This window comes from Lithobates pipiens, unplaced genomic scaffold, assembly GCF_037356315.1.
Source record: "Lithobates pipiens isolate NorthernLeopardFrog02 unplaced genomic scaffold, aLitPip1_a1.2 Scaffold_13, whole genome shotgun sequence".
Lineage (NCBI taxonomy): Eukaryota > Metazoa > Chordata > Amphibia > Anura > Ranidae > Lithobates > Lithobates pipiens.
The window spans coordinates 85,161,281-85,181,416 of record NW_027507718.1 but is presented as its reverse complement, the minus strand read 5'-3'; the positions used below and the strand labels follow the sequence as shown (position 1 = coordinate 85,181,416).

Sequence of the window (20,136 nt, the reverse complement as noted above, 5' to 3'; positions counted from 1 at the left end):
AAATAGATTTGAAGAATTAAAAGTACAAATAAATGACAGGAGTAAAAAAATATAGAGCAGACATGCTTAAACGTCAACTAAAAATGATACAGTGTAAGTGGTCTCTGTGGCGGAGGGGACTTTACTGTTCCTGGGTAATTGTAATGTGGTCTCTAATGCTTCTAATGCTGCGTTGGATTGTCATGGGTGTTTTTCAGGATCCCCTCCTGCTTTGGAAGCATGGCTGGGGAATTACACTCTAGTTGATGCTTGGAGAAATGCACACCCTGAAGTCAGGGAATTCTCCAGCCATTCTGAGACTCAACGTACGCTTTCATGTATTCATATGGTACTTGCTACAATGGATGGTCTTCCCTTAATACAAGCAGTTAAATACTTACCGCAGACTATTTCAGATCACTCCCCCCATGGAAGATAGTTGGCGGTTGGGTGCCCAATCAGGTATTAGACACTGGTGTATGAATGCTGGGTGGTTGCAGGAGGAATATGTGAAACTTGTTGTCCTAACCCCTTCAACCTTAAGCCTTTATCTGACACTTGTTGCTTACAATTTGAAATCAGTATTTTTTGCTAGAAAATTACTTAGAACCCCAAGATATTATACTTTTTTTTTTTTTTTTAGCAGAGACCCTAGAGAATGAAATGGTCCTATTTTATGTCACATTTGTGTATTTGTGCAGCGGTCTTTCAAATGCAATTTTTTTAAAGAAATACACTTTCATGAATAATAAAAAAAAAAACAAAAAACAATAGTTAGCCCAGTTTTTTAGTATAATGTGAAAGATAATGTTATGCTGAGTAAATAGATACCTAACATGTCATGCTTTAAAATTGTGCACACTTGTGGAATGGCGACAAACTACGGTACTTACAAAAATTAAATTTCCATTAAAAAATTTCTACAAGTTACCAGTTTGCCGTTACAGAGGAGGTCTAGTTCTAGGATTATTGCCCTTGCTGTAACGATCGTGGTGACACCTCACATGTGTGGTTTTAACGCTGTTTACATTTGTGGGCGCAACTTACATATGCGCTCGCTTCTGCGCGCAAACACGGAGGCATGGGGTGCTTTCATTTTTTTTGCTTAACTGTCCTTTTAATTCTTTTTTTTTTTTATCACTTTTATTGCTGTCACAAGGGATGTAATTATGGCAGTAATAGGCAGTGACAGGTAGTCTTTATGAAGGGAGCTGGGGGGTCTATCATTTCCCAAATCCCTCCTTTGCACGTAAAATCATTCAAAACGCCAAGTTTAGCTGTTTTGAATACTGTCTTTTTAATTTTTTTCTATTTGGCGGCTTTAAGGCTTCAGTAAACTGGAAGTGATGTCAAAGCCTATCCCATACCCACCTAACAACTGACCCCGAGCCACTCCCATCAAATCATCCCCTGCATCTATTACCTTTTGTACTACCATCCCCTCTCTTTAGAATGTAAACTCTACGAGCAGGGCCTTCCTGTCCCTTCTGTATTGACCTGTACTGTAATTGTGCTGTCCCCCCTCTACATTCTAAAGCACTGCATAAACTGCTGGCGCTATATAAATTGTGTAATAATAATAAATACTATAATAATACAGTGTAAAGTATAAAATTGTGCCTGTGTCTACTGAAAAGATTCACTGTTAGGCTGCTTTCACACTGGGGCGGGAGCGGCGTCGGCGGTAAAGTGCCGCTTTTTTTAGCGGCGCTTTACCGTCGTTTTAGCGGCGGTCTGCGGGCGCTAGTGGGGTGGTTTTAACCCCCGCTAGCGGCCGAAAAAGGGTTAAACCCGCCCGCAAAGCGCCGCTGCAGCGGCGCTTTGCCGGCGGTATTGCCGCGGTGTCCCATTGATTTCAATGGGTAGGAGCGGTATAGGAGCGGTGAATACACCGCTCCTTCACCGCTCCAAAGATGCGGCTAGCAGGACTTTTTTCACCGTCCTGCCAGCGCATCGCTCCAGTGTGAAAGCCCTCCGGCTTTCACACTGGAGGGAAAGGGGCCGGTTTTTTTCAGGCGCTACACAGGCGCTATTTTTAGTGCTGTAACGCCTGAATACCGCCCCAGTGTAAAAGCAGCCTTATTGTGGTTGTGTTGTGGTTACTACCATTTTTTTCTACAGGGCCCTTCAGAAATTATATAATTATTTGGGGCTTCAGGTAACTTGTAGGCAAAAATGCAGATTTAACATTGATCAAAAACCAACAGGGAGACAAAGACCCACATTCGTTTGTATAGTCCGATGTGCAGATCTGGAAAATCCCAGAGATATAACCATTTCAGTCCTAGAATGGTATAAAGTAAGAATCTGCTGCTCTGCTGTATACCAAAACTTGTAATATCAATTTTGGTTGCCTGTCTATGTTTAACCACTTGCTGACCAGCCATCATCATTATACTGTGGCAGGTTGGCACGGCTGCGTTAATCGCTATAGGTGTACATCGGCTGCTTTAAGAGCTCTAGGGGGAGCGTGCGATGTTTGCCAGCCACTCGCGATCGCTCCAGAGATAGAGAGACAGAATGGGGATCTGTCAATGTAAAAGGGGAGGAGAGAGAGATCTGGTGATTAGGAACAGCGATCTCTCTCTACTCCCCCCTCAGTCCCACCCCACACAGTTAGACCCCTTTCACACTGGGTCGTTTTGCAGGCGCTATTGCACTAAAAATAGCTCCTGCAAAGCGCCCTGAAACAGTCGCTGCTATGTCTCCAGTGCGAAAGCCCCAAGGGCTTACCGTCGCTTTATCGGCGTTATTCGGCCGCTAGCAGGGGCGGTTTTACTGGAGTGGTGCGCTGGCAGGACGGTAAAAAATGTCCTGCTAGCAGCATCTTTGGAGCAGTGAAGGAGCAGTGTGTATACACTGCTCCTGCCCATTGAAATCAATGGGGCAGCACGGCTATACAGCTGGCAAAGTGCTGTTGATGCAGCACTTTGCAGTAGTTTTAACCCTTTCTTGGCTGCTAGCAGGGGCGGTTTTACGATATAGCAACGGTAAAGCGGCACTAAGAATAGCGCAGTTTTACTGCCGACGCCGCTCCCGCCCCAGTGTGAAAGGGGCCTTAGAAACACTACCTACGGAACACTTAACCCCTTGATCGCCCCCTAGTGTTAACCCCTTCCCTGCCAGTGACATTTATACAGTAATCAGTGGCTATTTTTTACCTCTGATCGCTGTATAAATGTCAATGGTTCCAAAAAAGTGTCAAAAGTGTCCAATCTGTCTGCCGCAATGCCGCAGTCCCGCTAAAAATCGATGATCACCACCATTACTCGTAAAAAAAATAATAATCATAATAAAAATGCCATAAATCTACCCCCTATTTTGTAGACACTATAACTTTTGCGCAAACCAATCGATATATGCTTATTGCAATCTTTTTTACCAAAAATATGTAGCAGAATACATATTGGTCTAAACTGATGAAGAAATATATATATATTTTTTTGGATATCTATTATAGCAAAAAGTAAAAAAATAATGTGTTTTTTTCAAAACTGAGGCTCTTTTTTTGTTAACAACACAAACAATAAAAACCACAGAGGTGATCAAATACCACCAAAAGAAAGCTCTATTTCTGGGGGGGAGGACAGCAATTGTCAGTTTAAGCGATGCAGTGCCATATTTAAACCCTCGTATATATGATCAGATTTTCGGATGAATGTTCGTTCATTTTTTGTTGCATGCTAGTCTCATGTCAAAAGTGTAGAAGTTACTCATCATACAAAAATTCTCATACGAAGTGACGTTATGTGTTGGCTAGTTTTGTACGTACTGTATCATTTAGTTTCTGAGCATGCGTAGTCTTCCTCTTACGTTTTTTTTTGTACAAAAACCATACTAATTAAACAAAAATCAGATGATCACCTAAAACAAAAATGTTATAGTCTGCACATCCAGCTTTTTTGGACAGAAAGCGGAATTGGCTGACGAAAGCACCGTACTATTTGAAAATCGGCAGATCGTTCGTTGGACTAAATTTTTCTTCTGATTTTCATATCGTGTGTACAGATCTTTAGGGGGCAAATGCTTTGGGTCCTTAACCACCTCCCATCCATGCTATAGCCGAAAGACGGCTGCAGCATGGACCTAATTTGCCGGGAAGTCGTCCATAGGCTCCCGTGCTCTGTGATCAGCGAGTCTATGAGACTTGGCTGATTATAGATCGGAGTAAGGACTCGATCCTGACCCCTTACCATGTGATCAGTTGTCAGCCAATGACAGCTAATCATGTGATGCACACAGAGCCGATAATCATCAATTTTTTCTCCTCACGCTGGTAGCGTGTGGAGAAATAAAAAAGCCGATCACCAGCGGCTGTGAGAGGGACATCAGTTCCGATCATGGAGAGCTTCTGCAGAGGCTTCTGTGCCACCTACCAGTGCCCACCAGCGCCACCTACCAGTGCCCACAGTACCACCCATAAGTGCCCACAGTGTCACCTATCAGTGTCCACATTGTTACCTATAAAAGTCACCAAAGTGCCTCATCAACAGTGCCACCTTCCAGTACCCATCAGTGCCACCTATCAGTGCTCATCAGTGACATCTATCAGTGCCACCCATCAGGGCCCATCAGTGCTGTCTTATCAGTGGCTATCAGTGTCGCCTTATCTGTGCCTATCAGTGTCGCCTTATCTGTGCCTATCAGTGCACTCCATCAGTGCCCATCAGTGCACTCCATCAGTGCCCATTAGTGCAGCCCATCAGTGCCCATCAGGCATCCTCATCTGTGAATATCAATGAAGGAGAAAAATTAATCGTTTGCAAAATTTTATAACAAACTATGAAAGTTTTTTTTATTTTTTTTTATTTGTCTTTTTTTTGTTTGTTTAGCAAAAAATAAAAACCCAAGTGGTGATTAAATACCACCAAAGGAAAGCTCCATTTGTGTAAAAAAAATTGTAAAAATGTAATTTGAGTACAGTGTAGCATGACCGTGCAATTGTCATTCAAAGTGACAGCGCTGAAAGCTGAAAAGAGGTTAAGTGGTGAAAGCAGAACTAAACTCTATCAATCAAGATGAAATATTTTGAATCTGTATGCTACTAGGATTAGGAAATAGATAGGAAGTTATAATATATTTGCTTGTTATAAACTTTTTTTTTTTTTTTTTTTACATTTCTTCAGTTGCTTCCTAGTTTCTGTCCTAGGCCACAATGATGTCATACACCCCAGGAGACTTTATGGGCATTTTTTATTTCATCTGAGGGGAGGAGGGGCTTAGCACACCCATCTTCCCTCTGCCTGCCTGCATGCCTGAGCTAAGGCAGGTGGATTCCTGGAAGTAATTGCTACAAGAATCATCTGCTCTTACTCAGGAAGGCCTCAGCTAGAAATGCAAAGGAGGTGTTTTTGAAAGTGATTTCTCAACAAAATAAAGCACGGAGACAAGGATGGATGAGTGATTTTGCTTTGAATATTAATAAAATGAATTAAATAGCGTTTTTTAGTTTGTGGTTCTAAGATACAGTTAAGTTACACTTTAAAGAAACAAAAGTTTGCTGGTCTGTCAGATTTTAGCAAAGCCTTGCCAGCAAATTTGTTTTTCATTAAACTGTCCAGGAGTGTCCCTAATGTAATTATTTTGTTACTATACAGCAGAATTGAAATAAAGGAAAGCTGCATTGACAGAAATACAGACTCTGTCATTGCTGGCTTCCTCCTAACAACACAAGCTGCCAAGCTGATCCAATGGCTTCAATACTACTAACCCAGGGCAAGCATCCAGTTTCGAAAAAAATCAAAGTAAAGTCAAAATTCCTGATCTGCATATTTGTTCTTGGTCAGTGATTCAGACATGACCAATTTAGCCAGAAATGTAGCATTTTCAGAATAAGTCAGCAGTGACAACTTTTATACTTCAATGTAGATTTCCTCTAAATTTTCGGATCTTTATATGCTTAATTACTAACGGTTTCATAAATTTATTATGTTGTCTACAAGAACATAAACTACATTTATGACACAATAGCTTACACATGACAGTCTTATAACAATTTTTATATTGAGCCTTCACATGGTGCTAAATCTAGACTTTAATGTGGAGTGATCTTGACCTACGCCATAAATAATTATGCTACCAAAGAAATGCATAGAAAATCACATGCCGTAAAAATGTAAAACATTCTCATTAACACATACACAGTATGTGCACACGCGATCATGTCTTTGTGTATGTATATGTGAGAGGCAACGCTTTTATTCATCTGAACCTTTCACCTTATTATTTTTCGATGCAGTCCTGCTACTGCGAACTTTCAAGTATCGCCCACACAAATAATAATATTGTTTTACCATTTCTGCAAACGCAACATGTACTGGAGCACTTCATAACTCTGCGATGTCTCAGACATCCTTTAGAGATCACAAAGATTCCCTTTGCAGCAGCTGTTTCAATAGCTCCACACTTCCACTTTTCATTTCATCAGTACGAGGCAAAGGCGTTTTGTCTTGTGTGCTGTTATTCATTTTCATTTCAATTTGGCCTTTTTTAGACCACCCAGATCACCATGAAAACACTTTCGTGCCAGACATAGTCATAAATTCAGTTTAATTTTATGGGGTCTAATCTGATACACTATAACTAATATCCCTTAATACACAGATGTAGTAAAAGGAGATCTGTTACTGTATCTGGACAAAAGAGCTGCACAATTAATCGTTAAAAAATTGTGATCTCGATTCAACCCCTCTGACGATCTCTATTGCAGAGTTTGCAGATTATTTCATATAACAAGTGGAGAGACTTATCTGCTCACTCAAAAGAAAAAATCTGGGCAGTCTGCCCGGTTTTTAACATGAAACATTGTAACTAACTCTTCCTTCTTAGATCAAAGGGATAAACTTCTGTGTAAAGAAAAAATCCAGGCAGTCTGACAAGTTGTTAACATGAAACTTTGTAACTAACTCTTCTTTCTTAGATCAAAGGGATACACTTCTGTGTGAACAAAAAAATCCAGGCAGTCTGCCAAGTTTTTAACATGAAACATTGTAACTAACTCTTCCTTCTTAGATCAAAGGGATAAACTTCTGTGTGAAAAAAAATCCAGGCAGTCTTTACAAGTTTTTAACATGAAACTTTGTAACAAACTCTTCCTTCTTAGATCAAAGGGATAAACTTCTGTGTGAAAATAAAATACAGGCAGTCTGCCAAGTTTTTAAACAATGTGTATATGCAGGTTGTTTAACCACTTAAAGAGGAAGTAAACCCTGCCAAAAAAATCTTATTTTTCTATTATTTAAATGTCTTTTTACATTGCCAATCAAGAGACAAATAAATTACTCCTAAACGAGCGTTAGAGGTACCTTTTTTAATTGTTTGATTTTGCAGTATCTTCCAGGTATCACCCGCGCCATTCTTTGTTCTGTTTTCCGAAGCCGATGCAGACGTCATTTCCGCCCTAAGTTCGTATCCCTGCCGAAACCTCGTGCATTCACACTAGTGTCGTAACCAAGCCTCAATCGTGATTACCATTACTACGGCAACAGAGCATTCTCAATGAGAACACAAAATGACTATCATGGCTGCATCACGAGACTTCTCCTCTGTGTCGTTCAGAGGGGAATCTCGCTCACAGTAAATTCCCGACATGCAGGAAATAAACAAACGGCACAATATACATGCCGTTAATAAAAGAGCTTACTGCGCAATCGCACATGACGTCATCAAAGATAAACAGACGATTTACATTGAAACTGCACAAGTAAGTGCACTTTGCCTGTGTTATCTAGTATCTGCAAAGATTAAGTTGTATCTGAGGAATTAAAACCACTTTAAAGTCTAAATCTTTTTCTGACACTTGTTTCTTAAGTTAAAATCAATATTTTTTGCTAGAAAATTACTTGGAACCCCCAAACATTATATATATTTTAGCAGAGACCCTATGGAATAAAATGCCAATTGCTGTAATATTGCTGCAATATTTTATGTCACACTGTATTTGCTCAGCGGTCTTTCAAACACAATTTTTTGGAAATAAATACACTTCAATGAATAAAAATAAATAAATGAAACAGTAAAGTTAGCCCAATTTTTTTGTTTTAATGTGAAAGATGATGTTACACCACGAGAATCGTGAGAGAAATGTGATCTATCTTCTAAGCCAGAATCGTGCAGCTCTACTGGACATGACAAAATTCAGGAAAGTCTGTGACGGTGTCTGTTAGCATCTGCACTTAATGCAATGACAGGGTCACTTTTACCCAATAGGACTCCAGGGCTGTCCTACAGTGTGCTCAGGACAGATGAAAGGAAGACAAGAGATTATTTTTGTTCAGGAAACTGCTGGCTGAGAAGCCATCTACACGATTTTCTATCTAAAAATCTACCCCATTTTAGGTTCACTGTTGGAGTTGGTCTTCTGGTAGGAGGACGTGTCCATTGTGACAGTTCCCCTTGGGTGTGTAGCCCTACAAGCCTGATTGACCCATTGGGTATATACCTATAATGCCCCGTACACACGAGCGGACTTTTCGACATCCAAACTCAGACGGACTGAGTCCGGCGGACTATCCGATCGTGTGTGGGCTGCAACGGACTTTAGCAAAGCTAAAGTCTGACGGACTTTAGAAATGAAGCATGCTTTAAATTTTCCCGACGGAACTCCGCCGGACCCGGTCCCCTTTGAAAAATCCGCTCGTGTGTGTGCTACTCCGACGGACTAAAACCGACGCTAGGGCAGCTATTGGCTACTGTCTATGAACTTCCTACGTCGAATCCAGTCGTACGTCATCACGTTCGACTCCGTCGGAGTTTGGTGTGATGGTGTGTGGTCAAGTCCGTTCGGTCGAAAAGTCCGCCAGAACTCCGTCGGAACTCCAGCGGAACTCCGGCGGAACTCCTTTGGAGGTCTGTCAGACTTAATTCCTCTCGTGTGTACGGGGCATTAGAGTTCAATCTTTCTGGTAAGCCTTTTGATGCTCTGGTGGTGGATCAGCAAGTTTGGGAACGTTCTTTTATACCACACTGTTTCTGAGTTCATATGTCAAGCACTTAGAACCACGTTTTGGAATGTATAACTTCATTATAAGGATTTGTTTCCTTTTTTTGGACATTAATATTGGACAATATTCACATAATTTGTATCTGCACATGTGTTGATATGACACTTAGTTGATCACTATCCTTTTAAAGGTTTATTACATTTGTATATTTTAATGAATATTTATGTGTATCTATACACTGTTCACATATTTTTTTGAGTTAACTTTCAAACTATTTGTGTGCAGCTTTTATATTTATATGTATTCATGTATATATAAATTGTTTCATATTGTTTTCAGTTCACTTTGAGATCAATTTTTAGTGCTGCACTTATTTTCCACACACTTTTACCCAATAGCCCACCTGTAAAAGAAGCGCAAATATCTTTATCTTTCCAGCGGCCCAAGTCATAAGGCCCCTTTCACACTTGTGCAACTTGTCCTGCGACTTGGGACTGCAAAGTCCCATGACAAGTCGTACCCCATGATCTCCAATGAGTACCGGTCATATCTGTGCAAGTTCAAGTCGTCGCAGCGACTTCAAAGTAGTCTCAGTACTACTTTGGCCTAACAGCATCAGTCACGTCAAAGTCGTGTTAAAGTTGCGTGACTTTCATGTCGTACAAGTGTGAAAGGGGCCTTAATGCTGTAGCATCTCCAGTCCCCAGCTGCTCCAATTATTCAACCAGGTGGATGTATCAAATATTTTCTCCCCCACTGGCCAGTGAGGTTCCACCTGCCAGCCTGCTTGTCCTTTAGTGAGACATGAGCCGGTGAGCAAAAACCAGAGCAACCAGAGGATAAGCAACTATTCTACACACATGGGGTCTATAATACTTGGAGTAATTGGAGAGCTGAGAAGCAGGGGCATTCCAAAACACGGGCCACCGCAAAGGTAGGTATAGTCATATTTTCTTTGTACAATATTACAAAACTTTAACATGACAACAGGTTAAAGTGATTGTAAATATCCTCCCCTTCTGGGGTCCCCTGCTAGCGCTGCTGGCTCCTTCCTCCTGCCAAGTTCTCACCATAGCAATCTGCTTGCTATGGGGCCACTTTTGCATGCTCCCTCCGGAGCCAGCTCTGTGTGTCCATTGTAAAGCATGCTCAGCCTGCCCCCTTCTCACTGGCTGTCATTGACTGAAGTGGGAGCCAATGAGAAGGGAGAGAGCCGCTGCTCTGATGCACATTGCTGGATTGGGTTCAGGCTCATGTAAATATAAGAGAGGGCTGAGGAGGGGGTGAACTGCACAAAGAAGGTTTTTTAACCTAAATGCAAAGAATGAAAGAAATTTTTTTTTTGTACCTTAACTTGCTGACCGCGCTATATCTGAATGTTGGCTACAACTCGGCCGGCTAATTCTGGGATGCCATCATATGACAGCTGCCTCACGCTCACTTTTGGCGAGGGCAGCGCGCTCTGTGATCGCAGTGTCCTCCAGACACTCCGGACTGGTGCAGTCCCAACATGCCCACCAGTGCTGCCAATCAGGGCCCACTAGTGCTGACAATCAGTGCCCATCAGTGCCTCCCCAACAGTATCACCTATCAGTGCTGCCTACCAGTGGCCATCAATGTCGCCTACCAGTTCCCATCAGTGCCACATATCACTGCCCATCAGTGCTACCAATCAGTGCACATCAGTGCCCATCAGTGCTGCCTATCAGTGCAGCTTCATCAATGCTTCCTCATCAGTACCCACCAGTGCCGACTCATCAGCATCCATCAGTGCAGCCTATCACTGCCCATCAATACCCATCAGTGCAGCCTAACAGTGCCCATCAGTGCAGCCTCATCAGGGCACATCAGTGAAGGAGAAAAATTACCTGTTTGCAAATTTTTAGAACAAACTATGAAAAAGTTTTAGTTTTTTTCAAAATATTCTGTCTTTATTTGTTTATTTAGCAACAAATATAAAAAACAGCATTGATTAAATACCACCAAAATAAAGCTCTATTTGTGTGAAAATAAAGATACACATTTTATTTGGGTACAGTGTTGCATGACTGCACAATTGTCATTCAAACTGTGACAGCACTGAAAGCTGCCAGGGCAGAAAGGGGGCAAAAGTGCCCTGTAGGCAAGTGGTTAAAGTGTTATTAAACCCACAACAGTAAAATCAGTCTATATATGCAGTAAAGCATGCTCGTTATACTCACTGTGGAACCTAAGGGGTTATTCCTCTGCATTGTATAAAAAGGCTGTTTGATCCTGTCTCCTCTGATCCTCCCCTTCTTTCACAGTCGCTAGTCTATCTCCTGATAAGACAGAGCCTTTGGAGTCACTCTGCCATGCTTAGTTAGTTGTGTATTGCTAGAGAATTTGTTTGTTTTTCTCTTGGGAGAGTGTGTGTGATCAGCACAGGGCCAATCATCACTGTCCAGACAGAGGGTCAGGGGTCCTGCAGCCACATAGGACACTTAGGGGAGAATGAAAACTCCTCTTCCTACAAGCTTTAACTAGACAATAATAGAAGTCACAAAACTGCTATATACTGCTGATTATAAAAGGTATTTAGCAGTTTATATTTACTAAAATAATTGCATTTTTATGTTCTCTGTACTCTGGGAGACCAAATATTGTGAATACAGGGTCCTGGGTTTAGTAACACTTTAATGTATAGAATGCATTAAGAAAAAAAAAACTTCAACTTTAACAACCACTTTAAATTCACAAAAGTTTAAAGTGGTATTAATGTCCGCAAAATAAAACTCTTAAAAACTGGGCCCCCTAATAAGGTCTATGCTATAATGTGCTGGGTTTGCACATGGGAGACTTACATGTCAAAATGGAGCCCTCCAGCACTGTACTGTCACTGTTCTCGCTGGTCTTGGCGCTTCCATCTTCACCCGGTCTTCCTTCTGGGTTCTGGCTCTTTGGCCGTGTGAATGACTGATGCTATCACTCCCATGCATATACAGACAGGCTGCTATAAATGTGGTCTGAGCTGCGCAAGGGTAGGAGAGGCATTTATGACAGAGCCGACCACTAGGGTCACTTCTGTTATAAAACCCCTGCCTGTCAGCAGCTTTTCAAAAAATGACTTCAATACCACTTTAACACAATTTACAGTCATTGTAATATAAAAATCTCTTTGGAATCAGCTGAAAATAATGGTCACTTTTTCAAAAATAAGGTTCCTTTTTCTGGTATATTAGCTTTGCGAACTAAGCAAAAATTCAGTCTATCCACATTAAGGGTCATGAAGTGCCTACACTGTCCATCTACGTGTCAGAGACATAGAGAAGAATACCATCTTTACTAGAATTTTGTCATTTTTACTTTAAATCCATACACCAATCATATAACTATTTTTTAACTAAAAAATATTATTTTATGCTGTTAAGCTGCAGAGTTGGTAAGAACCAATAAATTACTTTAACTGAGCTTTTGTACTAGTTGCCACATATATTACTTCCCTGGAGTGTTCGGCTTTTTTTTTTTTTTTTTACTTTGTACCTCCAAACATTTTCTCCACCACTCACATAATAAATCTCTCCTATTTCTACTTTCATATAGTACGATGCTAATCTTAAAGTACTTTTATCTCTATATAATCTTCCTCTAGCAGTAATAAACTATGAATCTCCTGACTCGCATGCCTTTTGCTTTGGCTCTGCAGTCTTTCAAAATGTTGTGTCTCATCGCACACCAGATGCTTTGTTCTTCAGTATTTTATTTTATTTCATTTGCTGGATCACCACAGGACCTCCATGCACAAACACTAATAGGAACTCTAACGAGTGCCCAGTACGCTAGAACTTTCTCTCCTTGTGGCTGACGGCTACCAGCCAATCAGTGTTTACCCCATGCCAATCCTTCTCCTGCCCCCCAGGAAACCATTAAGAAATCAGCGCCAAAGTTAGTAAGACAGAAATGAGACCAGTAATTGTATGAAGTATAGCAATAAAGTAGCCAGCTCTGAGCTAAGCACAAAATAAGGATCTGTCCACCACTGAACAATCAATTAAAGGTCTGAATAATTAGTTACAAATATATAGATAGAGAGAGAACAAAATATAGCATATGCAAAATAGTAATAACAGGTAATAAGAAAAAATAAAATGCACTTTAATCGAAAAAAGAAACTAGTATGCGCCCTTTATATCCTAAAGTCCCTAAAAAATAAAAATAAACTAAAGAGTAACTCCACTTTTAGCTAAAATAGCAATAAAAAAAAATTGGGGCCTCAAGAAATGAGTACATCAGGACTGATCAATTTTCAAACATACAGTATCTCATTGTATGGCGCTGGGGAGCTACAGTTCATTGAGGGAACCAGGAATGCCACCATGTACTGTGACATACTGAAGCAGAGCATGATCCCCTCCCTTCAGAGACTGGGACGCAGGGCAGTATTCCAACATGATAATGACCCCAAACACACCTCCAAGATGACCACTGCCTTGCTAAAGAAGCTGAGAGCAAAGGTGATGGACTTGCCAAGCATGTCGTCAGACCCTATTGAGCATCTGTGGGGTATCCTCAAACGGAAGGTGGAGGAACGCAAGGTCTCTAACATCCACCAGCTCTGTGATGTCGTCATGGAGAAGTGGAAGAGGACTCTAGTGGCAACCTGTGAAGCTCTGGTGAACTCCATGTCCAAGAGGGTTAAGGCAGTGCTGGAAAATAATGGTCACCACACAAAATATTGACGCTTTGGACACTTTGAACATGAATGGCTGTGTGTTGAGTTATTTTGAGGGGACAGCAAATTTACACTGTTGTACTAGCTGTACACTCATTACTTAACATTGTAGCAAAGTGTAATTTCTTCAGTGTTGTCACATGAAAAGATATATATATATGGCTGGTATCATAACGAATCACATGTGCAGCACCATAGCAGTTGAAGATTAAACAGAGGCAAATATGGCAGCTTCCTTGGCTGAAAACGATAGGGGAGTTTACTTCCACTTTAATACACTTGTTGGGATTTATTTTTTATTTGTACCAAAGACATGTAGCAGAATACATTTTGGCCTAAATCTATGAAGAAATTTGATTTTATTGGATATGTCTTATAACAAAAAGTAGAAAATATTGTTTTTTTTTTTATATTTTGTACTTTTTTTGTTTATATTACAAACATGAAAAACCCAGTGGTGCTCTAATACCACCAAAGGAAAACTCTGTGTGAAAATAATTTGCATTTGCACTGACTATAATTGAAGGTGCCTTTTTCAAACAAGGCAGTAAAAATGAAGAAAGCAGGATTTTTTTTAAACAGTGTACAGCACCCGCCTATCATCCAGCACTGAGACAGAATGGCGGTCTGCCTATGTAAATAAGGCAAATCGCCGTTCTGACAGAAGGGAAGGCATGGATCCTGAGTCTCTGCAAAGCAGGTACTAGGATCCATGTCTTCCCCTAGTAAAAGCACCTCCGTAGTTTAGAAAAACACAGGCTAGGAATGCAGTTAGGCCCCTTTCACATGGGTGGCTGTTCTGCCACTGTTTTGTTAGTCTGAAATTCCAAGACTCCAGGCACAGCGATCACTTGCAGTTGTACATTGCGATTAGCAGCGATTACATGCGGCTACGTTTAGCTGCGTTGGAACATTCTTGCCATTTCTGATGTGCTTCCTGTTGTTTTTCTTTCCTCGTTGCTGCTGCTATCCGCAGAAGAAATAGTACACTGCGATTACCTGCAGTTATGTGCAGATAGCTGCAAAAAAATCAGTCCTGGACGCAGTCAAATCAATTTTTTCAAACGGCGCATGTTTAGGTGCAGTAGATAACGTGATCTATGCACAGCTAAAAGCTGAATTCTATCTGCCCGTGTGAAAGGGGCATTAATCGTTTGGTTGCCTCTGATGTTAACTCCTTCCCAACCAGTGTCATTAGTACAGTTACAGATCATATTTTTTTAGCACTGATCATTGTATTAGTGTCCCTGGTCCCCAAAAAGTGTCAGTATCACAATATCGCAGTCCCACAATAAGTCGCTGATCGCCGCCATTACAAGTAAAAAATTTAATTAAAAATATATATATTCTATAGTTTCTGGACGCTATAACTTTTGCGCAAACCAATATATTGTTATTGGGCTTTTTTTTTTTTTTTTTTTTAATCAAATATATGTAACAGAATACATATTGGCCTAAATTTATGAAGCGATTTGATTTTTTTTCCATTTTTTTTTATTGGACATAGCAGAAAGTATAAAATATTGTTTTTTTTTCTCAAAATTGTTGTTTAGTTTCTTGTTTATAGCACAAAAAAAAAGGCAGAGGGGATCAAACACCACAAAATGAAAGCTCTATTTGAGGGAAAAAAGGACATAAATGTTATTTAGGCACAGAATTGCATGACCGCGCACTTATCAGTTAAAGTATTGATTTGCCATATCACAAACAATTTCCTGGTGATGAAGAGGGGTAAATCTTCGGAGGTTAAGTGGTTAAATTGTAACTGAGGGAAAAAACATTTTCTTTAGTTTTGGTTAGAGTGGAGACGGATTAGAACACCTGTCCTTTTTACCATTATCATTGAAAGTGAAAGGCAAAAGAAAATAACAAATTTTGGGTTGTCCTCAGAAAAGTAATAGAGGGAAAATCTTTCAATGAGGACACTAGTTCTGGTAACCTGGGGGTCCTCAAGGGATTTTGTTAATTTGCATGGATTTACTTTCAGTTCCTGTTTGGCTTTGGGACAGGAAGTGAAGTAAAATCTCTCCAATGCGACACAGATGGTGGAAAAAAGCCTAACAGAGGTTTATAACCATCCCTTGCTCTATCTGAAAAAACAAAACAAAACGGAAGCTTGTATCAAACCATTGCAGCATACTAGTGATAGAGCTCTGCCTCTGGACCACTCCCTCAGGACCAGTGAATAGCATGTACAAGGGTGGGCCCATATGCTGCCATGGTTTGGTGTCAGGAAAGGAAAATTACATAAGTATTTGGTACAATTTTCTGTTTTCCTGATGCCAAAATGGCAGCATACTAATGATATTTAACTAGCTGCCAGGGCGGCTTCTGCATGTCAAATAATTTTTTTTAATTAGGATGGAACAGAAGACTGTATAGTCCTTCCTCCAAAGTCCACTGTTGACAAGGCACCTGGGTCTACTCTTTAATGCTTAAAAAACGATACTGGTGCGACCATGATACCTCTCTACAGATGGATTCCATAGATTCTCTCGAACGGACTGCCCATGAGGCTGCATCCACTCTGGCAGAATGCACAGCCACTGCTGACAGAGGATCACAACCTCTCGTCCTATATGCACAACCAAGCCTACTAGAGTTCAGGCAGGAGCCTCTTATTCTTGATTATTTCCAGCTGGAATGATGAAAGACTTATTAGATAATCTGAAAAGAAGCAAATGCGGACAGATACTTCTTTAAAGTTCTGAAAACGTCCCATTCGTGTGACTGTGTGATCTTCTGGAAAGTTATGTAATGCACAGATGTCTGTTAAATGGAGTATGAGGAAAAAAAGAAGAATGGGGGGGGGGGGGGGGGTTTAGGCTATTCACTGGTCCTGAGGGAGTGGAAGAGAGGCGGAGCTCTATCACTAGTATGCTGCCATGTTGGCATCAATAAAAAGTTTTGCCTATAGTTCTACTTGCCCCCCCCCCCCATCCTGACCTGCCAGGCTTCATGCTCGGATAAGGGTCTGTTATGGATTTTGGGGGGACCCTACGCCAATTTAGTTTTTATTTCACTTTTTCCTTGCTCATGAAAAACAAGCAAGCCACCAAATAAATGCTGCAGTTTATAGCTATTAAAACACAAGTTTAGATTATTAACTTGACAGACATTTATTTCACGTTTTTACTTATTATTATGCATTTAAAATATATATAAATTAAAATACTTTTTGGAAGACAATGCCACCAAAAGAAAGCGGCCCAGCACATTTTCCGTCTTAAAAAACTTGGATGGTTTTTCCGTCGGAATTCCTCTCAAGCTTGGCTTGCATACACAGGGTCACACAAAAGTTCTCTGAACTTTCGACCGTCAAGAATGCAGTAACGTACAACACTACAACGAGCCGAGAAAATTAAGTTCAATGCTTCAGAGCATGCGTTGAATTGTTTCCGAGCATGCATAGGAATTTTGTGCGGCGGAAATGCTACAGACGATCGGAATTTCCGTTCTGAACTTTTTCTGACCGAAAAATTGAGAACCTGCTCTCAATCTTTTGCTGGTGGGAATTCCACCAGCAATAGTCCGATGGGGCATACACACGGTTGGAATTTCCAACCAAAAGCTCACATCAGACTTTTGCTGGTCGGAATTTCTGATCATGTGTACAGGGCATAACATTGTGTCCCACTGGCAACAGCTTTGTTGTAACAGGGAAATCACAAACCTTACTTACTTGACATAACTGCACAATTTGCACATCAGTAAACACAGACTTATATGACTGTTTATTTGAGTAACATTTTAAAGGAATGTTTAGAATGAGATTTTATGAGTGCACCAGCTGGAATTTGTTGAAGTCACTTAGCACAGGTTAAAATGCTATGGTAAGGCACACAATGTAGTGGATCGCACTAATACATACCAGACTGCAAATGCTTTCCATAATACGATTGCTAATCACTTACACTAGGTTGTGCATTTTGTTCAATTAGCCGGCAAAGAGTCAAAGCCGGTTTCCCTGAGTAAACATGCCAGTGCCAGGGACCCACTGTCCCGAGTGAGGACATCACGGGATTCCTGGACAGGAAGGTGTCCCATTTTATTAAAAGTCAGCAGCTACAGTAGTTGTTTTGTTTTTTTTGTTTTGAGGGGGGTGTTGAAAATCCTCTTTAAGTTATGTGATAATTCTATAGGCTATACTTTTGTAGCTATCCAGTTTAAATAAGCTTGTCGTAAACCAAAGTAGTTTAAATGAAACATCAGGTTTGTAGTTATATGTTATAAAAAGTGTTCCATTTAAGTGTTCATCGACTCCTTTTGGTAAGTTTCCAATTGTGATCAATGCTCTCTTGCTGGTGCAGCTTTTCCATGACTGACATACACATTCACTGTTTTTTAGATGGCTCCCCTCAAAGGAATCTAGCGCTATATATGTTTTTTATCGTCAGGACAAAAAAAAAATTGTTTTGGAAAAGTGGAAGTTCACCGAAAAAAGTTCTAACGCTAAATAAACTCTCAGCCCCATTCTAAAACAAATCTATCTAACCCAGTAAATAAAAAAAATGCTATATCAGTTTTTTTGAAGCTGGTCCAGTCTGGTCTCCAGTGGTGGAAGCTCTGTGAAGGCGAGAACTGACAATGGCTGTGAAATGGGAAGTGACATCACCCATAGAGTTACTATGGGGCTTCCATTGTTGGCTGCCTCTCCTGCACACTCCCACACACTGAAGATGCCACTGACAGCTCAGCGTGTGACCGGACCGGAGCGGCTGTAGAATAGGTAATAGTGATTTCTTCTTTACAGGGCTAGATACTGTAGATTAGGCTTATGCCCTGTACACACGGCCGGACATTCCGACGACAAAATCCTTCTGATTTTTTCAGACGGATTTTGGCCCAAACTTGTCTTCATACACACGGTTGCACAAAGTTGTCAGAAAATCCCATAGTTCAGAACAAGGTGACGTAAACCACGTACAATGGGACTATAAAGAGGCCAGTAGCCATTAACTCAAGTATCGTAATTTATTCTGAGCATGCATGGCACTTTGTGCGTTGGAATTGTCTACACACAATCGGAATTTAAATGATTGGATTATGTTGTCGGAAAATTTTAGATCCATATCTCAAACTTTGTCTGTCGGAAATTCCGACGGAAAAAGTCCGATGGAGCCCATACGTGATCGGAATTTCCGAGAACAAAGTCCGATCGCACATTTTCCGTCGGAAAGTCCGACCACGTGTAGAGGGCATAAGAATCTGGCTGCGAGTAGGTTTAGAGTTAGTTTTGGCTGAAATTCTACTTTAAATATTGCATATTATTGTTCTGTGTTTTCCCTTTGAACCTACTGTTGGAGCTCCAATCTCTAGTCTACTTTTTACATTTTCTAGACTTTGGTTTTGCTACTTTGATGTAAATTCTAAAAGAAGGTCATTGTTTACAAACAAGTAGTGACTCATCCCCTATAAAATGACTTAGTGGTAGGTTTCAATCAGACAAAAGGAGCTACAAAGCCTTGCAGCATTTGCAATACTATCTGTTTAGCTAACCCATAGTATCCTGCAAAGCTTTTTATCTAAAAGACGCACAAGGAGAGATTTACTAAAACTGGATAGTGCAAAATCTGGTGCAGCGTTGCATAGAAACGAATCAGCTTCCAGGTTTTTTTTTGTTTTTTTTTGTCAAAGCTTACTTGAACAAGCTGAAGTTAGATGCTGATAATGCATAGTTGTTTTTGCACTCTCTACTTTTAGTAAATCAACCCCAATGTTTTGAAGATTTGGATGCAATGTGAAAGCATTAAAAACCCTTGAAGGATTTTTATATTGCCAGTGTCTCTGCTGGAAAGATTCACCCCATTGTCATCAGGATAGAAAACTGTCCCAATAGAGGGAAAATCTTTCAATACTGATACTTATTCTTATAGAGAGAGCATTTCCCTGCACTTTGGAGAGATGTACGCCCTGTCTTGTCTCTAGGACAGAGAGTAAAGTGAAATCTCCAATGGGACACAGGGAAACAAAAAAATAAATAAATGAACAAACAAACAAAAAAAAAAATACATATGGGGTTTAATCATTCCAAACTATATTGACCAATGCACCTACAATTTAGGAACCCTCTGTTTGAATACTTTAGAGCTCTGTTGGTTGCCTCATGTTGTTTTCGAATGGTCGACCATCAAAGTAGTAACCGTCATATCATTTTTATAATTAACATATACTAGTAACTGTCAGTCCCCGTAATATCATTAAAGCGGAACTTTACTCATAACAACTTGATAAACAATGTTCTTTAGCAAGGAACATAATGTATATTGCACATAATAATGCTACAAAATAAGTGTGTGCTGTAAATTTCCTCCAGCATTGCTCCTGTTACTTCTTGCTGGAGGTTGCCATTTTGCGGAAGCCCAAAGCCGCTGAACAGCAGTAAATCATAAAGCAGAACTAAACCCATCAATTTACCGGTTTAAAAAAACAGTTACATTCCTGGAATGCTGGAACTGCAAACTGTCTTAGCTTGTGTCCTCAACCAAACTGTCAAACCATCAAATGGCTGGTGTCATCACATGT

General features: G+C 40.5%; 1 protein-coding gene and 1 long non-coding RNA gene across 2 annotated transcripts in view; one reads left to right on the top strand and one right to left on the bottom strand.

Annotated features, from left to right (window-relative positions):
* Positions 1-7,981, top strand: part of LOC143974150 (uncharacterized) — a 97,207-nt gene extending 89,226 nt beyond the window's left edge. The window contains exon 3 of the long non-coding RNA XR_013272175.1: positions 7,309-7,981. This is a non-coding gene — a long non-coding RNA (uncharacterized LOC143974150). The remainder of the gene's footprint in view (positions 1-7,308) is intronic.
* Positions 1-20,136, bottom strand: part of SVEP1 (sushi, von Willebrand factor type A, EGF and pentraxin domain containing 1) — a 481,292-nt gene that overhangs the window by 350,598 nt on the left and 110,558 nt on the right. The gene's annotated exons all lie outside the window — the stretch shown is intronic.